Source organism: Delphinus delphis, chromosome 4 (assembly GCF_949987515.2).
Source record: "Delphinus delphis chromosome 4, mDelDel1.2, whole genome shotgun sequence".
In the NCBI taxonomy this organism is placed as follows: domain Eukaryota; kingdom Metazoa; phylum Chordata; class Mammalia; order Artiodactyla; family Delphinidae; genus Delphinus; species Delphinus delphis.
The window spans coordinates 135,463,037-135,489,420 of NC_082686.1; positions in this window are offsets into that span (position 1 = coordinate 135,463,037).

The following is a 26,384-nucleotide window of genomic DNA, read 5'->3' on the forward strand; positions in this document are numbered from 1 at the left end:
CTAAAACTTTTCTCTTCAACCAAATCACTGAACATTTGGCTAACTTGGCCAGTGAGAAAAAATGTGTATTATAAGCATTTCTTTGGTTATGATTGTTCTGAAAATAGTGTCAGCACACTATTCTTGTGATCATGTGTAAGTTACAAATTAAAAAAAAACAAAAACAACCCAATGAAGAAAATCAAACAACCATAAAAATACGTAAAAATAAGTTAATTTGCTACATCATCTCCACATATACTTTGTAGCACCATTCCTTGGAACAGGGAGAGATTTATGGGTGAGTCATATTGGGGAGAACGTGAGGTACATAAATAAAAATCAAAAGCTATACTTACTAAATTTTTTTTGTCTCTCACTGTATAAAAGTTCCCCTTCCCCCATTTCATACATTTTCATTTTCATGCTGATAGAGGAAGAAAAAGTTTAAGATAACCTCTCTACTTCTTGACACACTTTAAACCAATTAATCTTCTTTCTTCAAATCTGGGAAAAATCCTCACAGAAAAGACAACAGATCTGAGGTGCTGAGATAATTCACCCAGTTGAAGCCATGGCTCTGCTCAAATCACCTGTAAGTCACATGTAGCTGGTCTTTTTTAAACATATTTTTCAATTTGACATGAATTTCCTGGACAATTTCCTGGCATGCATTTTGTTACTCCACTGGAAGTGTTTAGAATTGGATAATATGGTAATTTATAAGGGGAAAGAGTGGATAGTGAGAGATTCTAACGTAAGCCTGAGTTTTGGGAGTCCAGTCCACACATGTAAAGGGGTGTGTGTGTGTGTGTGTGTGTGTGTGTGTGTGTGTGTGTGTGTGTGTTGTTTGGGGTCAGGATGGAAGAGGGCTGTGGCAGAGCTGAAATAGTACTGGATATGTCTGGTGTTTTAGTTCCAAAATCATGCAAGTCCTATGAGTCTCAATTTTCTCATCCATAAAATGGGAATGGTAAGTGGTGCAGTGTAGTTCTCCACTTCACGTTTGTGCTGAAAATCAGATGAGATGATGTATATAAATGAGGTGATATAGAAAACCATTTACAAACCTATGGTAAAGTTTACTCAGGTACGACTCAAATCAGGGCATCCCCAAATACTCCAGCCTTGTGGTCTTATGCCCTCTTTAATAGTAAAATAAGAGGGTTTGAGCCCCCGTTCCATGTAAGTTAGCAGACCATGAACTGACTCCCCTCACAAGCTCCATCCCAATGTCTCTGGAGAGTTCCAGTGGACTCACCTTTCTTCTAGTCACCAGTGGTCTCCCATTCCTTTACTAACCGGAGTCTTGATTTCCTTCACATCTTGCCTTCTGTGGCTGGTCTTCTAACTCTGTTGTACAGCATCCCTTTGGCTTTGGTTTTGGTGTGTTTTGCTGCTTTGGCTGCTACAGCAGTTGCTATAGTCCTGCTAGTCCTAAAAAGGCTTCCTGACAGCAGTCCTGGGAAAGCAGACACACTAAATTAAACATTAGATGACATTCCTGTTCTTTAAATTTCCCTGGAGTTCTTGCCACACAGATCTTATCACTGGCAACTTCCTTAAAAAAAATATATATATATATATTTTTGTTGTTGGCCATCTCCCCCACTCCTCCTCCTCTGTCCCTGACTCACTCCATCTATCGTTTTTCCTCTTTCTCTGCTTTGCCCTCCACATTTTGTTCAACTTACTAAAGAATTCTGCTCCTTCTTGATTTTTGCTTCGGATCCACATTAAGGCACATTAAAAACACTTCAGAATGTAGTGTTCAATCAAAGAACATCTTCTCCAGCCCTCCTCTTTTAGCATGGAGTTGACCTGTTATGGACTGAATTGTTTCTCCCCCAAATGCCTGTGTTCAAGTTCTAATCCCCAGTACCTCAGAATGTGACTGGACAGTCTGCCCTTCACATTTGCTGGTCTGCATCCGTGGCTTCATCCAACTGTGGATCAAATAAATTTGGAAAAAGAAAAATTCCAGAAAGTTCCCAAAAACCAAACTTGAATTTGCTCTGCTGGCTACTATTTACATAGCAGTTACATTGTGTTTACTATTTACATAGAATTTACATTGTATTAAGTATTACAAGTTATCTAAAGTTGGTTTAAAGTATATGGGAGGATGTGCATAGGATATATGCAAATACTATGTCATTTTCTATAAGGGACTTGAGCATCCATGGATTTTGGCATCCATGGATTTTGGTATTTTGGAACTAATTCCCCAAGGGATGACTGTATTTGGAGACAGAGTATTTAAAGAGGTAATTAAGGTTAAATGAGGTCATTAGTGTAGACCTTAATCCATATGGCTGCTGTCCTTATAAGAAGAGGAAGTCGGGATACAGACACACACAGACAGAGAAGACCACGTGACGACACAGAGAGAAGATAGCCATCTTCCTGCCAAGGGGAGAGGCCTCAGAAGAAACCAATCCTGACACCTTGATCTTGAACTTCCAGCCTCCAAAATTTCTGCTGTTAAGCCACCCTGTCTGCTGTACTTCATTATGGCAGCCCTGGAAACTAATACATGACTAATAGTAATATAATGCAAGCCATATACGCAATTTAAAATTTTCTGGTAGTCACTTCAAAAAACTAAAAAGAAACAAGTGAAGTTAATCATCACAATATATTGTAGTTATCCCAATACATCCAAAATACTATCAACATGCAACCAGTATAAAAATAATGGAATATTTTATATTCTTTTCTTCATACCAAGTCTTCAAAATTGGTGCGTATTTTACACTTACAGCACACCTCCATTTGGTCCAACCACATTTCACATGCTCCACAGCCTTACACGACCAGTGCCTACTGTCTTGGACGGCATAGTTTTAGCAGCCCCAAACACTACTATGAATTTTGACATTACCACTCCTTCTTTGACGTGGGTCAGCTGAAATCTTAGGCAGAAGTGGAAAGTAACAGTATAAAACTTTGCCTTCTCCTTATTGTGAGTTATATCAACTTTCCCTCCAAAAGTCTGAGTCAGTGTTTTTAAACATTTTCCCTCTTCCCATCACAAAGGGATTATCATGAAGGAGATATACAAACCAGTTTACTATACCAGTGGCTCTTTTCAACCCTAATTCAGTTGTTCCCAGCCTGATCTGACAGCTATTAACCTTTTCCACAAGCTCACCATACAGCTGGTTTGGGGTGACCTTTCCCTCCAATCCTCTCATTGTTCAAGGCCTTTTCCATGGTCCCATTTCTAAGATGTTCCTAATCACTCTGGGCTTCATTATCTTAGAATCTAACATGTGACGTCTAGGCCATATCCCCTAGCTTAAAAGTATTTTGCATAACTTACTGTTGTTTTACATGCATTTATCTCGTTTTCACAACTAGATTATAGGACACATTGTGGCTTCGAGGGAAGTGCATAGGTCTGGGCTTGTGCACTGTCTCTGCTAGTTACACACTGTGTGCCCTTACATGATGTACTTAGCATCTTTGTGCCTCCATTAAATAGGGATTAAACTACCTACTTCACAGGGTCTTCATGAAGATTAAATGCAAGAATGTACCCAAAAAGCCTATCCCTCAGTAGGTTCTCCATAAACAGCTGACATTGTCCCTTATAACTTCCCCCAGTTTACAGAGCATCTATTAAATACCAAAGACAGTGCTCAGTCCTGGGGATTCAGCTGTGAACAAGGCAATCTTAGTATTAACTTCTTGGAAAAAAGGACCAAGCCTTACATTTCTGTTTCATTTCATGTTTCAAAATAAATTGCAGAGTATGATAAGCATTTAATAAATACTTATTTCTGTAACAATATACAACATAGATTGAAAATCTCAGAGTCCATTGTGAGTTTGGTGTGGGTTTGGTACCTGGTGGCTGGGGTAATAGGAATTTTCAGTGTCTCTTTGGTTTCCTTCCCTGAAGGTATTCTTCAGAGGTTCCTTGGTTTGACTGAGTGTCAATATACTGTATTTTAAGTTGTGTTTTGAGATCTCAAGATCGGATTTACTTCCTGTAAGTTTCACCTGAATATCATTCTAGATTGTTTTAGTGTTTAGTCTGTACTGCCGATGGGGACTCAAAACGTTGAAAATTACATGGAAGGGCTATGGAACACAGGAAATTTTAAAACAGGAAATCTCTGTAAGTCTGGTTGAATCTGCAATTGTGCCACCCCATAATTACTTTCCTTTGTAATGCTTATCTCCTTAAAATATATAGTATTTGTATAAAGACACATACGCATATGTACAGTACACATATATTAGCAATCTGAACTTGCATAGTAGTTTGTATTGTAAATTTACCCCTGTCTTTGTAAAGGAATCCCACTAAAACTTATTTAATACCATATTCTTTCTGGACTTAAGTACAAGCCTCTTTTTTCTTTTTCTTTGTTTTTGGCATTTTGTCCTTGCAAATTTCCCTCTATCCTGTTACCTTCGAATTGAGGACATTCTTAGTGAATTCCTTTTACATTTTCTTTTTCTTTCTTTTTCTTTTTTTACAGAGGAAAGTAGAGCAACTATGTTTCCAACCTTTGTAAATAATTAAGTTCCTTGAGTCCTTGTATCATTCTGGTTGCCCTCTGTTGTACCTTCTTGATTTCAATTCCGTTCATATTAATGTGATTCCTTTTGTAGGACTGCTCTTGCTGCATTCCAAATGGAACTCTGCTCCAACCCCCTCCATTAGAATGCAATAACTATTGTTGACCTGCATTCTGTGGCTGCGTAGCCACGGTTCCATTTCCTATTCTTCAACTGCTGGAATTTTCTCCTACTGCTTTTTCTTTCTACACTGTCTTTATTATCCAGTGACCCAAAACTTCAGGGCCATCTTCAGCGCCTTTCTATCTGTCCTTGGTCACCGACAGTCACCTGCAAAAAGCAGCTACTTCGACTAAGAAACCGTGCCTGCTGAAGATAGAAATAGGCTCAAGAAGGGTGTGGAGACACTGAGACAGGAGAGAGCCCTAATGCACTTATGAAGGGGAGAAGGATGTACATTACTAATGTTTTCTGGGTGCACTGGTAGCAATTGCCACATTCAAAGAGGGCCACCACCGTGTTGGTGCCATTGCCAGCACCAAACGCTGCCCCCAGGGGACCCATTCTGTGAACTGCTGTGATATATCCTGTGCCCTTTGCTGACACACCTGGAGTTTTCCAGTTCTTCCCTATGTCTCTACTGTGCCCAGTTCCCGGTTTACTTCTCAGATTACCAGAATATTCTTCTTTGTCAACTCCAACACACTGTCTCTATCCACTCTAAATTATTCTGCACATGGCTCAAAAGAATTTCTTGTGCTTGGCACTGGGATCAAGGTGTTCAGTGATTTAACCCTCCAGTGGCTCTTCATGGCTCTAATCAAATCAATCTTCCTCTGTTGCTGTTAAAGCTCTTGAACTGGATTTTCCTGTTTGAAGGGGTCCTATGCCATTTCTTTGCCTTCTTGTCACCCGCTTACCTCTGCTCGATTTGGCCCTCCTTCACATACTTGTCCCCCTTTCCTCATCCCCAGTCATCTCAGATTTATGTTTTAAGATCTTCCCAACGTGGTCCAAATGTCGTTTCTCCATTTCTTTAAATTCCTAATTAAAGTTCAACTTCTCCTAAAAATATTGCTTAAATCACTTTACCCAATCACAAAACATTATACTAGTCCTATGCTTCTCTCAAATACATTCATGTCATCATGGTAAAATGTAAATATTGTTTAAAACCATGCGTCTATGTTGGATATAGTTGTATTAATTTTAGATGTGCACATTCATTCCAGAAGTACCAAAGCAACTGGGCAGTTGGGGCAGTTTATTGACTATAGTCAGATAATCTGCAAGTTTGATCTCAAAAACTAGATAAATTCTAATGACTTGTAATAACTTAGTTAGTACATTATTGATTTTTCTTAAGCAAATGTGAAACTGCTCAAAATATCTGGATAGCAACAACTTAACTTTTTATCCAATGTTTCCTAAGGGATGTTGTGGATGGTGCGTGTGTGTGTGTGTGTGTGTGTGTGTGTGTGTGTGTGTGTGTACGTACTGAGAGAAGGGGTGAGGGTATCAAAATGAATTAGGCAAGGTTTTTAAGAACACACACGTTTGAGACCGCCTTTATACCATCAGGTTGTCCTTCGATGAACCATCTTGATCTCAATGACTTTCTTGTCTCATTGATGGCAGTCGGCATCCCAAGTGGAGCTGTTCCTACAGCAACCTCCATCGTAAGGTCATCACACTCATTGAACTGCATTTCATGGCTGCTCAATCATGATTCAAAAGGTAAAAAATAAAACAACAGTTGAGTGCTATTTATACATGCCTTCTCTTCCCTCACTCCCTACCTTTGCGGGAAAAAGTAGAATATTCTCACCTCTGGTGATTTTGTGGTGAGAAAAGCTCTCATCCCCTACTAGTGATAATAAAAGTGGTTCCAACCTTTCTGAAGGACATTTTGCCCATATGTTTCTAGAGCCTGTATTTTACTTCTAGAAACCTATTATCAGGCAATCAGAAATATTATAAAAACTTTATATGCAATGATGTTGGATTGTATATAAATGGTTTGATTATGGTTATATTGTTTATGGGACCTAGTATATATAATCTTTCTCTGTTACTCGTAGGCACCATTATAGAATACTGTGTCCAGAAAGCAGAAGTTCTCAAAATGGCATGCCAGGTAGGGACAGGACCTTATGACTTCTAAGAAATTAGAAAAATTGCCATCTAAAAATCCCAGTTTCCCCCTTGGAAGATGGAAAATCCAAATTTTCTTTTGGGATTATCCAGTTGTTGACTGAACTAATACTATGTTGGTGGCCTCCATAACAGTCATGGATTCTACACCTACAGATTTCATTTTCGGGAGCAAATAATAATCGTCTCTGTTGTTGAAGTCACTGTTATATCCAGTTTCTGTTATTAGCAGCTAAAAATAATTCCTAACTGATGCGACTAACTTATATGACAGTTATAAGCCGGCAGAGCTTGGAATAGTGAAATTATAATTTACAGATGTTCTGAACTTATTTTTTTATTCTATTTAGGAATGTGTTATGGATTTGTGTGTCATGTTTAAGATAAGGAGTAACAATAGCAATCAGTATTAGTTAGAAATTTATGGTTCTACACTAATACATATTAGTACAGAAATTTAAAGCATGTCCACATATCTGATTTTATTGGCTCATTGCAGGAAGCTTGGGTAAGAGTTTACTATAAAGGAACCTTGTAGAGCTCCTTGGGGTCCTAGCTTTGGATCTGGCAGCAGCTAATGTTATGACCTCAGGTGAATTTGGTAGAGACAAATAGTCCCATTTTATAGAGGAGAAAACTGCAATATGATGAAGTTAAGTGGCTTTTCCAAAGCCCTTAGAATTGCTGACCTCAAAGATCTATTCCAGCCTTCAAATTCTATCTGCTGTTATGTTTCTGACCTTAGCCAAATACTGACCTCTCCTACCTTAGAGGCTCTGACCTTCATCAAAGTTTACTCTTCTGGAGATGACGATCTAAAGCTACAGATGGAAATATTAGGTTAGAAGAGGATGTGGGACCAGGACAGCAAGACAGAGAGACCCATGATTCAAGAAAGATGACAGAGAGAGTGTTTCTTTGGGAAAAGAAGCACTATTTCTATGGGTTTAATATGCAAATGACATGCTTCACTCGTTTATTTTACCTGCACGGTTCCCTTAGATATTCCTAGAGTAGATGGACTTGAAACTTCCAGGTAGCTCAATATCATGTGACCGTCAACCTGAAAGTAATGGCTGGTTCATATTAGGATGTGAGTTTCACAGAACAAACCATCCAAAATATCTACTCATACACCTTAGTTCAAAGGTGGAATTTTTTACAGAAAAAGGATGAATCTGATACGTAACATCCTTAAGTAGTAGACACACGCATGCACGGTATTTGTGAGGTGTAATTAGGATAACCGTTTTAGGGTAAGGCTCTAGATCCGTGCTACAGCATCTACTCACTGCTGGGCACGTTTGTTATTTCCATTTTAACTTAATTAAAATGAAAAATTATAATTAAATTAAAATGAAAATTAAATTAAATTAAAAAGAAAAATTTAATTTAGTTAATAAAATGAAATGAAAAATTTTAATTAAACTGAAATGAAAATTGTAAATAAAATTTTAAAATCCAGTTCCTGGGTCACATTTGAAGGGCTCAGTTGTCACGTATGGCTGGTGGTGAGCGTACTGGACCATGTAGGTTATAGAACATTCCCAGCATCATGGAAAGTTCTGTTTGACACTGCCACTCTAGATTAGTTCTCAACTTTTTGATACCTCCAACACATCTGAGACCTATAACATGATCCCATTAAAAGCAGTGCCTTCCACTCCCCGCTGTGCTTATTCCCAGTGGGTACTTCCACCTCAAAGGAGAGAGGCTTAACAGAGTCTGAGGGAGGGGTAGTTCCAAAGAGTCCCCAGGTTACTCCCATATGTATTTCTACACTTCAGGGTCTCTCTGAGAGTCACTGTTCCTGAAAGCTCATTGAGCAGTCCTTCTCAACCTTCCCTGCACGTTAGAATCACCTTGGGAGTTTTAAACATACTGATGCCTGGGTCCCACTCCCAGAAATTCTGCCTTAATTGGGCATTGGGAATCTTAAGGGCTTCCCGGGGGATTCTAGTGGGCAGCCTAGATGGAAAAAACCCAGTTTTAGTGATGAGTATTTAGTAATTAACAGATTATCACTTCGTTAATCCTGTTAGGAAATTATGAATAAGGAGTCATATTTTACTGCCAGAAGCATTTTATAATGGCTGCTCTGTAAGCTGTTTTTTTTAAAAAAAATAGACACGATTTATAGTTACTTTAACTAAGAGGTTACCAACAAATGAAGTTTGACTTGATTATCTAAAATTATTATTTAAAAAGGTGGATTTCAAATTAAAAACCCTTCCAATGACTTTCTATCTCCCTTAGGATAAAGCAACAAATTACACACCCTCCTTAGCCTTTGCTTTCATCTCTACCATCTAGCCACTCTGCATTTCACAGCTGCCATGCTCTCTCTTGCCTCCAGGACTTGACATATATGGTCCCTTCTGCTGGAAGTGCCTTTTCCTCTAATCATCCCCCCTCATGCTGCCATTATCCTTCAAATCTTATTGTAAACTTCCCTTCTTGAGGAGAGACTTCTCTAGAAGTCTCTAGACTAGATTACTGGGCAGAGACTCAGAATAAATCTTGCCAATACCCCTATATTTCCTAGCCCTTTAGAGTTAGGTAGAGTCATGTGACATTTTCTGGCCAATGACTGGAGAGTGGAAAAGACAGGTTGCAATTCCATGAGCTGTGTCTCATTCACGTCTGATTCTCCTTCTCCCTTCCTCTCTGGGGTGATAAGTAGCATCCCAGATGGTAGAATGTCCATCAGTCTGAGCCTGTGATGAGCAGGTAGATGCAGATCCTTATGTTGAATACGGAGCGCAGGTGAGACAGACACCTTTGTCATGTTGAGTTTTGGTGCTTACTTTATGACTGCAGCACATCTAACTTAACCTGATTAATACACATATGTCCCCTCTTATGTGCCCCTTTGCAACCTTCATTTCCTTTTTATGTCTAACACCTCTTTAATGCAGGTCTTTCCCTTTAGACTGTCAGGTCCACGTGGGCAGGAATGTCATCTGTTTCATTCACTGTTGAATTCTCAGCACTTAGTTCACCAATTGGCACATACTGGTTGAGCAATAGATATAGGATGAATGAATGAATGAATGAATGGGTGGATGAGAGATAGAGATGAGAAGTAGTTATATCTTCTTATTCATTGCCAGTGTGTGCAGAGCACTCTATTTATAGTATACAGGCAAACCTCACTATTGTGACAATTACAGAGAACATAAGGTTGAGACATTACTCATAAGAGTAAATTCAAAGAGCTGGAGCTAGAAGGAAACTTAGACATCATGTAATTCAGGGTGTCTCTGAGTGAGGTCAGAGGAACGTCTACACTGAAACAAGCTGGGGGTGTCTTTAAAAATTAGCTAGTTGAATGAATGAGTGCAACTGATATGGACTCTACCATTCTGGAACGTCATTCATCACCACAGGGGGAAAGGGAGCCCTAGGAATCAAACATGGGCCCTTACTGGTTTGTGGAATTGCCACACACCATTTGAATTCACCGAAGCCAGAGTAAATACAAAATTTTGGGGATGGGACCTGGATATTTGTCTTTTTAGCAAGTGCCTCAGGTGACTTTTGTGCACTGGAGTTTGAGAACCACTAACCTAGTTTCACAAATTAGGAAAGGCAGGTGAATGTGACTACGTTGCTATGTTCACTGCTCTGTGGGGGTTGGTGACAAGCAGTGACAGTAACTTTATGAAATCATTTCCGGGGGAAAATTCCACCAGTGCCACATGGAGACACCCTTCCAGCTGAAGAGCAGAATAGATAAAAGTGCCCCTCTGGAGTCAGAGTCTCCGGTTTTTAATCTGGCTCCACCACTTCCTAGATGCCTAAACTTTACGTTTGTTGTTTACCCTCTCTGTGCCTCAATTTTGTCTTATGAAAAATGGGGATAATAACAGAATCTACTTCATAGGAGTGTCTTGAGGATTAAATGAGATGATATTTATAAAGCACTTGATACGAAGTACATACTCAACGTATATTAGCTATGATTTTAACATAGCTACTAAAAAGCTGGATCCTGTGCTTTCCCCAATGTTTTGGAATGCTTACTGTTTTGGGGAAGTTTTATAGAAAAGGTATCTGTTCATGGGAAATATAATTAGATCCTCAGTGTAAAGAATTTCATAGTACTGTATTGGTCTTTGTCAGATTATCTTCTACTATACATTTAGGCCTTGTCTAAGTAACCCCAATAAGAAAAAGTGCAGATGTACACAGAAGACATATTAATAAGTTATTATTTATTTGATAAATAAATAAAAATAATTTTTTAATTTAATATTTATTAAAAATTAAAAATAAATTTAAAAATAAAATAAATTAAAAAATTAAAAAAATATTAAATAAATCTTTCCTTTTTAATAAAAGGTTCCTATAAGATCAATTTGAATAAAAATTCCTGTGGCACCTTTAAATTATGATTGGTATACCAAAAAAATGAATTTGTATGAAACTTCTTAGAGAGAGGTTTATTGTACAAATGAAAAAGTTCTTTTTTACTTGTTTCCTTCTCAAGGCTGCCTTTTCAGGTAGTGTAACATAGGTATCATTGTTCATCAGCAAAACATTGGGGCTCAAGTTGATTGGGTGATATTTCATCATACCTTCAAGATCATACTTAGAAAGGACATCAAGATTTAGAATCATAGGGTGATTAGCACTAGAAGTGAGCACAGCTTCAGTGATTCTCAGATGCCATATATGGATGGTGACCAGCCTGGGACAAAGTTTTCACTGGTCCATTGTTCAATGAGAAAATAAGGATAATGTAGCGAGGTTTCCCTGAAACTAAGTTTCTTCAAATGAAAGGGCTGTTCTTGATTTGATATGTCGTCTTATTTAAGGGTTTAAATTTTTCTGTCTTTTATGAAATGTTGGCTATAAATATGACTGTCTTTTATTGTCCTTACTGGATAAAACAAAAAGTTGGCACTTTTACATTGGACCCAACATTAAGTTTTGGGCTTATTTTAAAAGTCCAGGAAAGACTAAAATTCAATCCTGATTTTCCAAAAGAGCTCAAGAATCAGAGAAAACAAGTAACCTGTACAAGAATACACAGCTAGTGTCAAAGCTCACATAGAACCTCATTCTTCAGATGCCTTCTGCTACCTAAGATGATTTCTTATTATGTCTGTGTTTTCTGTTCTTCCCTCCCATCAGCCTGGCTTTTCTCAGTCACCTCATTCTGATAAGATCTGTAGTTGTGCCCTATTTTGCTAGATAGTTGCTCCCAGTGTATAACAGCATTTTCTTTTACAGAACTTTACCATTTTTGTCCCTTTTATAAATATGAACTTGGTTACTTAGTACTTAATTGGGTTGTTGGGACTAAGTGGTTATTTATTCATTTATTATAATAAAAAGAGCCATTCAAACTTATTTTTCCTTATGAATAACATGGAGCTTGCATGGAGTTTGGGCTTTTATTTTTTTCTTTCTTTTAAAACAATGCCTCACACTGAGATGCTGTGGGAGGGACTGAGGGTAACCTTTCAGCCCAAGGGAAGTTACACGTTATCATAGGAGACAGACATAGGAAGGTGTTTGACATGGAATCATTTGTTTCTCAAAATGCAGCCCACCCTTCTCCTTTTTGTTTGAAAAGTAGACAGCTGGGCAGATTGAAAATGATTGTAAAACTCCATTTCTTGCATTCTCAGGAAGGACAGAGTCTCATCCAGGAATTCCCTATGGGATTCCTCTGCAATCCACCCCCCAGGCCCTGAGCCACAAGAGGTCAGTGGTCCAGCTCAAGTTTCAGAAAAGAGCTCTTCCATGGTGTGTATTTTTTTTTTTTTTCATTTTTCTATTCACCTTCTCTGGTTTTGATTTTCCTCTCTTTTCCTTTTCAGAGTGAACAAAAATTCTTTTCAAAAGGCTGTCTTCAATTCCTGGTAGTCATTTGTGCCGTTATAAAGATTTTTTTTTTACTTTAAATGTTTGTATATGTCCATCATGTGTTCGTTGCTTTCTAATTGTCATGCTCCTGTTTATTTTATTACTAGGCTGTATGTGAGAATATGTATGTACACAAAAATGGTCAGTATTGTGTGTGTATGTATTTATGTATAGAGACACATGTATTTCTATGCTTTGCATAGATTTATTTCTATTTTATATTATTTCTCTATTTTTGATTCCCATGCTTTATGTGAACGTATATACATACATACACATAAAGCATAGAAAGAAAAAGTAGAGAGAGAAATTATATACAATATATATTCTCATATATTTGAAATCCCGTATTCTACTTATAGGAAAAGCCTGAGTAAACTTTCTCAAATCAATACATTTATAAATAGATAGATAAAATATACACTTAATTAACAAGCCCCCCAAAATAGAGAACACCCTGTGGAAAATAATATATAATAAACCCAAGAAGCAGAACTGCACAGCGTACCCAGCCTGTTATTACCATCACGTATTTATACATCCTATGTGCTTTCCTAGCCAACATCACTAAAGTCATGGGCTGAAAGTAATTTGCACCTTTCCTGGATATAGCAAATTGTCCTGTTCTACAGTAGCTAATGAATGGCAGAGAGGTATACCTGCTATAAACTGTAAACTTCAAAAAAATATATATATATATATCTCAGTTCTGGGCAGTCCTATTGGAATTTGATTTCTTTTTTCTTTCTCTTCTTCTTCTTTTTTTTTTTTTTAATTTGAAAAATGCCTCTGTAATTACCCACAGTAGACTCTGAACGCTCACCCACTGTTTTGTGGCTTGCCCTGCCCTCAGAGACTGCACATTTAAATCCCATTTGCTGCAGCAGCTGCAGGACTGCTTGGAGGTGACAGTCCCCTCTGTATCTGATTCCCCGTAGGCAGAGTGGTCTGGATCAAGCTATAGGACCATTGGGGGAGGCATCCACACAGGAAAACCAAAACCAAACAACAATAACCAAAAGAAGAGCAAGATTCTTTCCCTCTTATTTTTCTTACAAGAGAGATAAAGGTGATGAGAGTAGGTTGATACTTGATGAATTGGTTCTATTCAGAGGAGTGCTATCATTTTAATGTGCTTTTTTTTTTTTTGAAAGCACACACACTGTCTCTGAATTCCCATTAATGCAAAGTTCAGATAAAGCTGATGAAAAGCATCTGCCATCTTGATTGCTGCCATGGCAGATGGCGCCAGCCTTCCTGCTTTTATCAGTATTAGTATCAGCACACACTTTGTGTTCCAAGCTGAGATAAAAATCATTGAAGCTGTACCTGGAAGAGGCAGTGCCACACCGCGGGCCCCGCTGCTGCTCTGCATCTTGACAGAACTGCCTGCATCAAAGCCACGCACGACGTATTCTTGTGGTTCATTAGTTCATCCGCGCGGATGGTATTTTGCAAACTTGGAGGATGAGGGTGTTTTTTTTTTTTTTTCCTGAAAAATTGCTCTACAGTTTGCCGCTTTTTCTGGCCACATGTCTTCTTGGAATGTGTGGGCAAGCACGTCACTAGTGAGCATTTATGCTCACTCTGCTGGCCTTCTGGGAAGTCCTGTGGGGACACTCAGCGTCAATGTTGGGAACCTAAGAACAGTGAGAAAAAGAAGGACCCTTTGAGTACTTTGAGCTCCAGAAGGATGCCTGAAGCTTCCTTTCAGCAGGTCATTGTGATGCTCACCTCTCTTTCCATTTCTCCCTGTCGTAGCTGCCGCTGCACAGTGCCCCAGGTGGGTAACGTAGCACTGAAACCCTGCACCATCTCCCCACTCTTGGCTCCAATCCAGGTTCTGCAGCCTCCTGTAGGATGGCTCAATGAACGCTTGTTTATTCCAAATATCCCGACGACGTGACTTCAGAAAGTTAAACCTCTCCACCAACCAGCTCTGTATGGTCATTTCCAAACATATTGACAGATTCTCCCCCCACCTTTTGCTTCCCCATCTTTAGTTACGGGTGCAGTTATTTTTGGTAACATTGTTGCCCGATAAATAGAGGGCTTGTGAGATCTTAAATTATTATGCAAGTGTTAGCTCCCCAGCCTGGTAAACCATGTGGCTGGTGCATGGGAGGAGATGAACAGTACCACAGAGGAGGAGGGCAAGGGAGGGATTTTAAATTAAAGTCTACATACACATCTATATAACATTAATAATAAGGGTTGGGAGCCATTACAGTTGGCTGTACTGGCTTTTCAGGCACCTCCAAGAACACTTTAAAATTGTTTACAAAATGAAAAGACAAAAGTGACTTTCTTATTTTCCTTCCCTTGGTTAAGAGGACTGTATTCAGAGCCCAGGTCCAAATACTGGCTGCACCATATATTAAGTGTGTGACTTGGGGACACCTACTTAACTTCTCTATGGCTTGCTTTCCGTATTTATGAGGAGTAGATTATACTCACATCCATCTGACAGATTAAATAAGATCATATGTGTAAAGCACAAGGATATAAGGGCTCAATAAACACTAGTGATTACTAGTTTTATTATTTCCATCACTTCCCTATTTCTTAGCACTGAAACAGCTTCAAAAGGAATACGTGTCATTAAAACCTAACACACCAGTGGCATCTACCTGGGTGGGGCACCTGACTACTGTTTTCCAGACTTCCAAGCAGTCAGTGGCTGTGATCTCAGCCCAGCTCCAAGTCAGGGCGCAAGCGCGCTTTCTAAGTTCTGCTGCCTGCTGGGCATCTCGTAGCCTGGTTCTTACGTGAAGTTCTGGGCTGGATGGGTGAAGGTCAATAATTAATTCACATCTCCTAATTTATTCCAGAACTGTATGGTTTACAAAGAGCTGTCACCGGAAGGCAGGGAGAGACATCATTACCACTGACTCACCAATTCTCCATCTGGTTCAATGCCCATGCCTATTTATATTAGACTGTGTTATTATCCCAGAAGAAGGTGAAAAAGAAAATGTACACTTTTAAGACATGTTCAATAGTTAATATAATCTTACATTTGAAAATGGAATGATATATTGTCTTTCTTCATTTTTAATGAAGTATAATTTATGTACAGTAAAATGAACATTTTAGTGTATAGTTCTGCAAGATTTGACAAAATTATACAGTTATATAACCATCTTTGTAATAAAAGTATAGAATAGTTTTATCATTCTAAAATAATTCTCCATGCATGGCCTCTTTTCAGACAACCCATCACCCACACTCATCCCTTGGCAATCCCTGATCTATTTTCTGTCTCTATTGTTTTGTCTTTTCAAGAGTGTCATATGGGGACTTCCCTAGTGGTCCAGTGGTTAACACTCTGCCCTTCCAATGCAGGGGACATGCATTCGGTCCCTGGTCGGGGAACTAAGATCCCACATACCGTGCAGTGCAGCCAAAACAAACAAAAAAAGTGTGAAATAAGTGGAATAATACAGTAGATAGACTTTTGGGTCTGGTTACTGTCATTTACCTTAATATATTTGAGAGTCATTCATACTGTGTGTATATCAGTAGTTTATTCCTTGTTGTTAAATAGTATTCCAATGTATAGATCTCTCACACTCTTTTATCCACCACCCAGTTGAGAGACATTTGGGCTGTTTCCAGGTTTGAGCAATTATAAGTAAGATGCTCTGAACATTCATAAACAGGTTTTTGTGTGGACATAAATTTTTATTTCACTTGGGTAAATGTTTAGGTATGTGATTGCTGGGTCGTATGGTAAGTATGTATTTATCTTCATAAGAAATGGCCAAATGCTTTTCCAAGTGGCTATACCATTTTGCATTCCTACCGTCAATGATGAAAGTTCCAGCAGTTCCACATCTTTGTCAACACTTGGTATTGTTGGATTTGGGGGATTTTAATTTTAGCCTTTCTAGTAAGTGTGTAGTGATTTCTCATTATGATTTTAACTTGTATTTCTCCAGTGAGTGATTTTAAGCAACTTTTCTTGTGTTTATTTGCCACTTAACACATTTTTGTAGGGAAGTTTCTGTTCAAATGTTTTGTCCATTTTTAAAAATTGGGTTGTTGTTTTCTTATTATTCAGTTTTGAGAGTTTAAAAAATATATATCCAGAATACAAGTCCTTAATCAGATATGCAATTTGCAAATATTTTCTCCAAGTCTGTAGCTTACCTTGTAATTCTCTCAACAGTATCTTTAAAAGAGCAGAATTTCTTAGTTTGAGGAAGTTCAGTTTATCAATTGACTTCGATAAAGTCAATTTGTAAAAATTTTATGGATCATGTTTTCGATGTTATATCTAAGAAATCTTTGCTTTATGGAACACAAATATTTACTCCTGTGTTACGTTCTAGAGGTTTCATAGTTTAAAATTTTACATTTAGGTCTGTGATCCATTTTGAATCGATTTTGATATACAATGCAAGGTACAGATCAAGGTTTTGTATTGTTCTGGTTTGTTTTCTATATGGGTCCGGTTGTTCTGGTACCAATTGTTGAAACATCATCCTTTCTCCATTAAATTATTCACCCTTTTGCTTTTCTCAAAAAATCAATTGACATATATATGGGTCTATTTCTGCACTTTCTGGTCTGTTCCATTGATCTATATGTCTATTCTGTCTTCAATACCACATTGTTTTGATTACTGTAGCTTTATAGTAAGTCTTAAAATCACATAGTGTGAGTCCCTCTACCTTGCACTTCTTTTTCAAAGTTCAAAACTATATGATGTAAAGCATAAATACATTTCTCAGTCACTATATGTCAAGCATGCACACTTACTTTAGATGTGACACTGATGGGTGACACCTTCCTGCACCCTGGGTATTTTAGAAACACTGCAGGGTATGTATATGTGTATTAAAAAGACAAGAGAAACTACATGAATGCCCAGAGAACAGAAAATCACTTGCATCTCTAATCAGATAGAATGTTTTGTTAAAGCTTGTAGATATAGTTAGCCTACATTTTAAAAAATAAACCCATCTTTATTTTTTTGTGGATACCTGCCCACAAACTCCGTTCAGAAAATTCTAACTTGTTTAGGCTGCTGCATGAAGTTTCAGGTATAAACAAAACAGGACTATTTCCTATGACTCATCCGTGTATAAAACTTACTGTTAAAATCTTGCCTTGTATACAAGGTTCTTTTGTGCGAGTAATTTATTAAGTCCTCACAATCAGCCTTGGAGAAAGTTTTCCTCTCCCAATTCTACAGATAAGAAACCTTCAGAGAGTTCAAATCACTGACTCATTATTACTGGCAGGAAGTGTCTGAGTTAAAACTCTACCTAAGTCCTTATACCAAGTCTTCTGAATTTGTGCCACAGTACATCCTGACTTTAGGAAGTTCAGATTGCCCTAGGTCAATGGCAGCTGTCCCAGGGTATCCTGAAGGGCAATCTGACCTTGTAGAAACCCCATCACTGTCAAATTCAACCAGAATCAAATCAATTTGTGGGGAGTGTTGGTTTTAATTATTAACTATGCTTTCATGCCAGATTCCACAGTGCCAAGTTTAAATTCAATTCTCCAGATTTGGTTCAGTTAGGGAACAGATAGGAAGAGCTATTTTAAAAGGGTGTGAAATCTAGGAAATTCTCAGTGTTACCTCTAAAACTTGCTCCTCTATTGGGCTGAGTACAGACACCGCTGATGTAATTTGTTGTTGTTGTGTTAGTAATCAGTGGCCATCAGCCACCCTGAGTGAGAACTATGAGTTTCAATATTTGATGAATTTTGGTACCAAAGTCAGGCATCAAAAACAGGGTCATACTTGGAATCCATTCCTGCAATCTACAGCTACAAGTGTTCAGTCCAGAAAGTACTTAAAAGAAACTGTCTCAACTCATGGTTCTCAAAGTGGGGTTCAGAACCAGCAACTGCAGTATCATCAACACCTGGGAATTCATTAGAAAAGCAAATTTTCAGCCCTCCCCCTCAACTGATTTCCCTTAGTATTTTTTTCTCCTAAGAAAATGAACAAAATCTCCACAGAAGGACAGCTTGAGAAGGGGAAGCACGTGAGGTCATCACAGAACTCATTTGTAGATATTAGACACCATAAATAGATTAATGCTGAGAAAACACTGACATTATCTACTGTGGTTCAGGAAGAGCTGGAGAGTGGTTCTAAGATCAAGTCGGGAAATTAAGCCACAAAATTCTGTTCAGGATGGACTCAGATTCCAGATTAATTTATGCTCCTGGGTGTGTGATGTGAAGAGGCATGTCTTTTAATAGAGAATGCTCACAGTTGTCTCAAGGTTCTAAGAGACTCTTACTGTATTTTCTTTTTAGGAGAAAAAAAATCCAGACACCTTTCTGATGAGAATCTGTTCTTGGAATGAGAAAATGTGTCTTTGGCTTGTGTTTTCATTTTCACAAGACTCTAGGTTTATACTTTCAGTTAGAAGATCCAAGAGAAATGAAGAATTATCAGGACTCCTCTTCCTTCGATGTGTCCTCCGAGACAGCAAGCACCTACTTGGTTTTTTTTCAACAAGAGATATGGGCCAATTTTTCAAATTTATATGCTATTGGAGATGGAAGGAACCTTAGAAAACATCAAGCACTTTTCAAAGGGAATTTCATTTGCATTTGGGATGGGACATTATTTCATGGGGAGAGGCCAACCTGCGTTAAAGATATTTAGCATTTCTGGCCTTTGATACAAAATGCTAAGAGCATCCCCCAGTTGTCCTTATGACAAAAACCTCCCAACATATTTCCAAACACCCTCTAGGGTGGTGCCTTAGGTTGGGAACTTCCTCCAGCCCCATAGTTTTATCATTGAGGAAACTGAGATCCAGTTGGTTAATGAAGAACCAGTCTTTGACTCTGACTTTCTGACCCTCAGCCCCACCTTAGCGTAAGTGCCATGAACACAAGAATTTTTGTCTGTTAGACATAGAGAACAGACTTGTGGTTGCCAAGGGGGAGGCGATGGGGGAGGGATGCACTGAGAGTTTGGGATTAGCAGATGCAAGCTAGTATATATAGACTGAATAAACAACAGGGTCTTACTGTATAGCACAGGGAGCTATATTCAATATCCTGTGATAAACCATAATGGAAAAGAATATGAAAGAGAATCTATATATATGTATAACTGAATCACTTTGCTGTACAGTAGACATTAACACAACATGGTAAATCAACTATACTTCAATAAAGTAAATTAAAAAAAAATTTTGTCTGTTTTGTTCACTGCTGAATCCCCAGGACTTAGCACAATTTTGGGCCCATAGGAGGCACTCAGTAAATATTTCTTGAATGAGTAAATGAATGAATGAGTAGATGAGTGACTATACACTCTAAGATACCCTCTCCAAGATCTCACCAAAAACAAAGTGATTGACTATTGATAGTTTCCAAAGGACTTAAACATAATCAGCTTTCAGGTAACCACAAAAATAAGGTCCATTATCAGAGATGAAGGAGCCACAGAGTAAATGGGATGTTTCAAGGCAGTCCTACATTGTCACAGAAGCTTAACTTCCAAATTAAATGCTTAAACCTCCACTGATTTAAGATGTACAATATTTCCATTAGAATAATAATACCACCACTGAGATTTTGAATTTATGTGCATATTTATGGAGTGAGCTGTCTATTGATGGATCATAACGATGACATCTCTGCTACAAAAGAGTCCAAGCCTGGCGCTACAAAATGGCCCACACTATTGGAACCATGCCATGGGTGCAGCACCCAACATGCTGTTGCCTCTTGGGAACTGCTAATTCCATGAATTGCTTTTTAAAGGGTGTTTTCTTTATTTCATTTCCCCAATTAAAAACATATCTAAAGATTTTTCCATGCTTTTAAGTTCACGCAAGAATATTTTTTTTGTCCTTTGAGAGGATATTCAATACCTTTTTACAGAGTATACAGAGCTAGCTCAAGGAAACAGCATTTGCTCAGGAAAAACGTTTTGGACCATGCCAGGCTATCATGGTATGGTTGTTCTACATTCTACTGGTATTTCATGTTAACACCACATCCATATTTGGAATCTCACCTTGCCATTGTGAAGCTAGGATGAGTGTTTTCATATGACAATGATTTTCAGTTCATATTTAATATCTGGGTGAGGCAGGTGAAGCTTAGGAAAGCAAAGGGGCATTGACCATCTTGAAAGCTTTGGTCGTAGTGGTAGATATCCGAGCTTCAGTGACCAAGACATCGGGGACAGCAGGTTACCCTTTCTTTACTATGAATATTTGGAAGCTGATTTTATTTGCATTGCACTTTTAATTAGCTTAAACTATCTGATTGTCTTCACACACATACCATTTTCCTTATAAAACTCTGATTCTTATCATCATTTTTTCAGTCTGAGAAACTGAGAAATGTTGAAAAAATATATATATTATATATAGTATATTAGTCAGGATGGTTTAGATTATGTTGTGGTAACTAACACCCTTCCAATTCTCCAGTTCACCCTTTTGAACAACAAAAGTTCATTTCGCATTCAAGTCACATGCCCCACACCCATGGGCTGGGGTCTCTTTTCTACACAGAACTTACAGACCCACCATCCGGCACATATGTCTTCTCTAGTGGCTGAGGTAGAGGAAGAGACACTTGGAGGACCATGCCCATCTCTTTTGCCCAAAAGGGACTACACTACACTTTCCACAACCCACTGGCCCAAAATAGTTACACAGTTCCTTCAGCATGATAACGGGGTGGTAAAATGTCATTCTCCAGGGTGCCTGAAAGAAGAGAACAGACATGAGGAAGGACCAGCATCTCTACCACAGGTAAGAAGAGCTAGCTGCCACTTTCTGCCAGGACAATTCCCCGAGCTAATTGAATTTCACAACCAATATGTCCAGGCTCCAATATTGTGTAGACTATAGGAAATAAAAATATGTGACTGAATCATGTTTGAAATTTAGTTTCCTTCTGTAAATCATCTGAGTCCAAATGGTATGTTAAAGAGAGATGTTATCCAATCCTTTACAGACTCGGATAGGAGGGATAGCCTGCCCAGTGTGTACATATGACTTTACATATTCCCACACAGTGGGTTCCAAAGTTAACTCCAGGTCTGCAACAAAGAAGCATTTCTTTACACTTTTGTTTTAATAACTGAGTCCTTCACATTCTCCCACTCATTGGAAGGTGAGAGATATTAACTAAATGTCTGATTTACCTTTCTAAATCTCAGACTGATGCAATAATTTTATCAGTCTCTCAAAAATTGCTTCTTTTTACAATGTTCTTCTGTCTATGTCCAGCTGAATAGGGGGAGGGATGTGGGATTTACATACCTCCAACATTCACGGGGGAGAGGGTTGGTGTCCCAGCCTGCTCCTTGGGCATGGGGGCTATGTAGTTTATTGATGTCTGAGGTTGTGACTTGTCTTCAGAGACCACTGGTCCTGTTGGCTGGTCTCTGCTGTTGGAATCTGCAGCACCCATGGGCTTCTCTTTGGCTCTTGATGGTTAGCCGTGCCTGATCTGATCTCCTCCAGGCTCACGTTCGACTCCTCTGAGCTCTGGTGGGGATCTGCCCTTGGGGGTCCACTGCACAACCCCTGCTACAGTAGACTGGCTACAATGACCTCCTTGGGAAAACACTGTAGCCATTTCTGGGGCTGGTGCATACAGCATGGATTTGGGAAAATAAATGTCAGATCCTCCTGCTTTGTCACCATGCTTGGGTGCCAGATTTACTTTAGTGTGGTTGTATTCCAGATTAGTGAAGATAATCTGTAAAGTGGCCTACTCTCAGAATACTAATTAGACTGTTGGTTGGCAGGGAGGGACATCAGAAGAAGAGGTTCTTTCTGCCTTTAGTATTATCCTCAGCTCTCGAACAATCCTCTCCCTGTCCTTGTCGAGCTGTGGAGACTCGGTCAGGAGGCATCTGCTGATCTGACTCTCCAGCGGCTCCCTCTGTGCCTACCCACAATCCCCTGGAGTTGGAAAGGGACAGACTTTCTCTCTGCTTCTTCCTGTTTGAACTTCTCTCCAGCCCATCAGGTCTGGCTTTCGATATGCTAAACGTAGACAATTTTTTCTTAATACAAGCTTGCCTAACTTACAAGATGATTTTCTTGCTGTAAAATCTTATATTTGAACGTCAGAAGCTAAAAATTACCTTATTTTCTGTTTCTGTTCCCTGCTTAGCAGTCCTCATTTTCTCCCTAGGAAGACAAATGTCCTAAGTCAACTAAGGTGATGGACCTGTACTTGAAAAGACAAAGGAGAAAAGCACATTAATTATTCTCCACATATCAGCTCTGCAACACATATGTGCAAATTAGAGAAAATGAATATACTTTTGGTTGGAAACTAGTGTTTCATTTACTCAGTATTCCCATAGATGTTAGAATCGTTATCAGAGTTTGGAACCTGATTTTTGTGTGTCTGTGTGTGTCTGTGTGTGTGTTTTACTTCATTTACCCAACAAACATGTTCAAATAATCTATTATATGTCAAGCCTGTCCCATAAATAACACAGCCCATTTCCTCCTTGGGTCTCAAAAATCTATTAGTTGAGAAACTCAAACTCTCCTGCAATCAGTGCACTTGAGAGGTGTGTAGATGCACCGTGAGAGCAGAGGAAGAAAATTTAACTCCACCTGGGGATGTCAGGGAAGTATCCCCAGAGAATGTGACATTTTAGACGACTCAAAGGATGAAGAAGAGAGTGCAATAGGTTGGTGGTAATTTTAAGCAGAGGGAGAGAAAACAGCACATGTACAAGTGCAGAGGTCACACAGGCATGTCACTTTGGTGCTTCTGTGTGGCTGGAAGATATGCTATTTTGGGTACAGATGGGGGTGGTTTCAATAGTGGTAGGAGATGAGGAAGAAAATATAAGAGAGACCAATGCCAGACTTAAAAGGGCTTGTTCAATATCCAAACAACTTTAGCTTAATCTCAGGTGATATATGTGTCATTAAACATTTTTCAGCAGGTGGTAACGTCTCAGATATTCATATCTGAACTTAAGGAAAGTCAGTGGAGAGGATGAATTGGAGGAGGTGAAGCAGGAAGACTGGTTAAGCAGTGATTCGATTAAACCAGACATGGTGGTCATTGGTGCTTTGCAGCAAATATTTCCAGCTTTCTTTCTTCTGGGTGTACAGTATGACTGCACCCTCAGGCTCCCTATGAGGTTGGGTGTGTCTGTGTGACATGCTTCAGTGAATGAAATGTTAGCTGAGGTGTCATGTGTCATTTCTGGGTGGAAACTTTAAGATCTAGTGTGTGATTCATCTTGTCTTTCGACCCCCACCCTGGTGATCATGGTGTCTTCCTCAGCCTGGGTCCCTGGGTGACGATGGTGAGCAGGGCTCCAGGTGATGCAGGTTGGCTATGCCACATGAGTAAGAAGCTTCTGTTGTGTTAAGCCACTGAGATTTGTGGGTTGTTCATTATCACTGTGTGACCGAGACCACCCTGAACACCAGGTCGGTGGCAACAGGGGCCACAACTAAGACTATGCGGCAGCAAAAAGTGTGGAAGGAGAAGGTGAAGTCTAGAATGACAGCCACATTTCAGACTGGTTGGACCATGCCTAGCCACTCGTGCATTCATTTTGCTTCTGCGTTTGAATCCAAGTTCTTGGAGAAAACATTTTGTGAGACTTTTTTTTTTTAATGGAAATGCATTTCTTTTATATATTTATTTATTTTATTTTACTTTTGGCTGTGTTGGGTCTTCGTTTCGTGTGAGGGCTTTCTCTAGTTGTGGCGAGCGGGGCCCACTCTTCATCGCAGTGCGCGGGCCTCTCACTATCACAGCCTCTCTTGTTGCGGAGCACAGGCTCCAGATGCACAGGCTCAGCAGTTGTGGCTCACGGGCCTAGTTGCTCTGTGGCATGTGGGATCTTCCCAGACCAGGGCTCGAACCCATGTCCCCTGCATTGGCAGGTGGATTCTCAACCACTGTGCCACCAGGGAAGCCCTGTGAGACTCCGTTGAATTCCATTTGGTATACCCATTCTTTGACCCATACCTCCTGCTCCAACTCTCAGATGAAATGAATTCTGTGTTTTTTAAATTTTTTTTGCGGTACGCGGGCCTCTCACTGTTGTGGCCTCTCCTGTTGCGGAGCACAGGCTCCGGACGCTCAGGCTCAGCAGCCACGGCTCACGGGCCCAGCCGCTCCACGGCATGTGGGATCCTCCCGGACCGGGGCACGAACCCACGTCCCCTGCATCAGCAGGCGGACTCTCAACCACTGCACCACCAGGGAAGCCCAAATTCTGTGTTTTAATAACAGGTGACGCACAGCTTTGCTACAGCATATTTGACAAGTCAAAGATATTTACAGAGCATTCTGTTGATGGTCACTTTCTCCAGGATCCACAAGAGAAATGACCTTCTAGAAACATTAATTAATACAATAATTTTCTTATTGGCTTTTAAACATTTCCCTCCTCGCTGTTCTTCTGTTAGCCTTGCAGGGAGACTCACAAGTCAATCTACTATCCTCTGTTTTGTTTTGCTGTGGGTTTTTTTGCATATTTTGATCACAGTTTTTGCTCAAAGTATTGAATAGAAGGAGAATTTAGGCTTATGTGTAAACCTAACTTACCCCACCATGTCCCTCTTCCATTACCAGGGGTAATGAAAAGTTGGCAGGATTTTTCTTTAGTAGAAAAATGAGCATCAAAAGGAAGAAGGTAATTCTGCAAGAGGAGTTGATTTTAAAATATTTTTAAGTTAAAAAAATGTTAACAGGGGCTTCCCTGGTGGCGCAGTGGTTGAGAGTCCACCTGCCGATGCAGGGGACGTGGGTTCGTGCCCCAGTCCAGGAAGATCCCACATGCCGCGGAGCGGCTGGGCCCGTGAGCCATGGCCGCTGAGCCTGCGCGTCCGGAACATGTGCTCCGCAATGGGAGAGGCCACAACAGTGAGAGGCCCGCATACTGCAAAAAAAAAAAAAAGTTAACAAAGAAATAATGTAGGATCCAATTCACTATTTTAAATAGCACATGGTTCTTTCAGGCAATGTCAAACATCCTTCTGAGGTAGAATTTTAAGAATCACAGAAGGAGAACCTGTTCTCAAATCCAGGTTCGAATGGCACCTGTCCATGCAGCCAGGAGCTATGATTCAAGGTGTGGTGTAGACAGGACCACTGAAGAAGTGGGTCTGTGGAAACACACACACACCCGGCCCCACCTCTCCGTCACCGGCGCCCTGGGGCTGCTTGTATTTAGGATTGGAGCTGAGAAAAAAAATGGAAATGATTTCTTACATTTAAGGGTTCAGTATACCACTGAAATTGCTTTTCATCTAAATCAAGCAGCAGCTGATAGCACAGAACACTTAAACAAAATTAAACAGGAATCTTTCACGTTTTGAGAGGCACTTAGGTATGCTATATTGTTTTTCCCTTCCCTCCCTCCCTTCATTCCTTCCCTCCTCCCCTCCTTTCTTCCTCTTTCTTAAATAAAACTCACCCACCCCAATAGAAGAATACCTTTCACAGGTTTCATGCATCTCCTCTGGCACTGTGGATTATGGGAGAGAGAGGGATTGCTATTTCAGGGGGCTGGGGCTCAGAGCTTCCCCCTCTGTCTACTGCTCTCCTTTCTTGCAACTTGAACTACCTCCTAGTCATTTTAGGCATGTCAAGATATCAATAAATGTTAATAGTACCCTGGATAGAAGCCATTGTATTTAACCTGCGAGATTTAGATGTTTGCGTGTGGTATGTGGGTCTGAGCATTCACACACATCTGTACAAAAATTAAATCCTTACACCATACGGGAAACAGAATTTCTGAGCAGAACCAACTGTCGGATAAACGTCCTCCTAAAGCAAACAATAATTGCTTTAATTTTTGTGGCTAGTACAGTTGGCTAAAATAAGCTAACCAGATT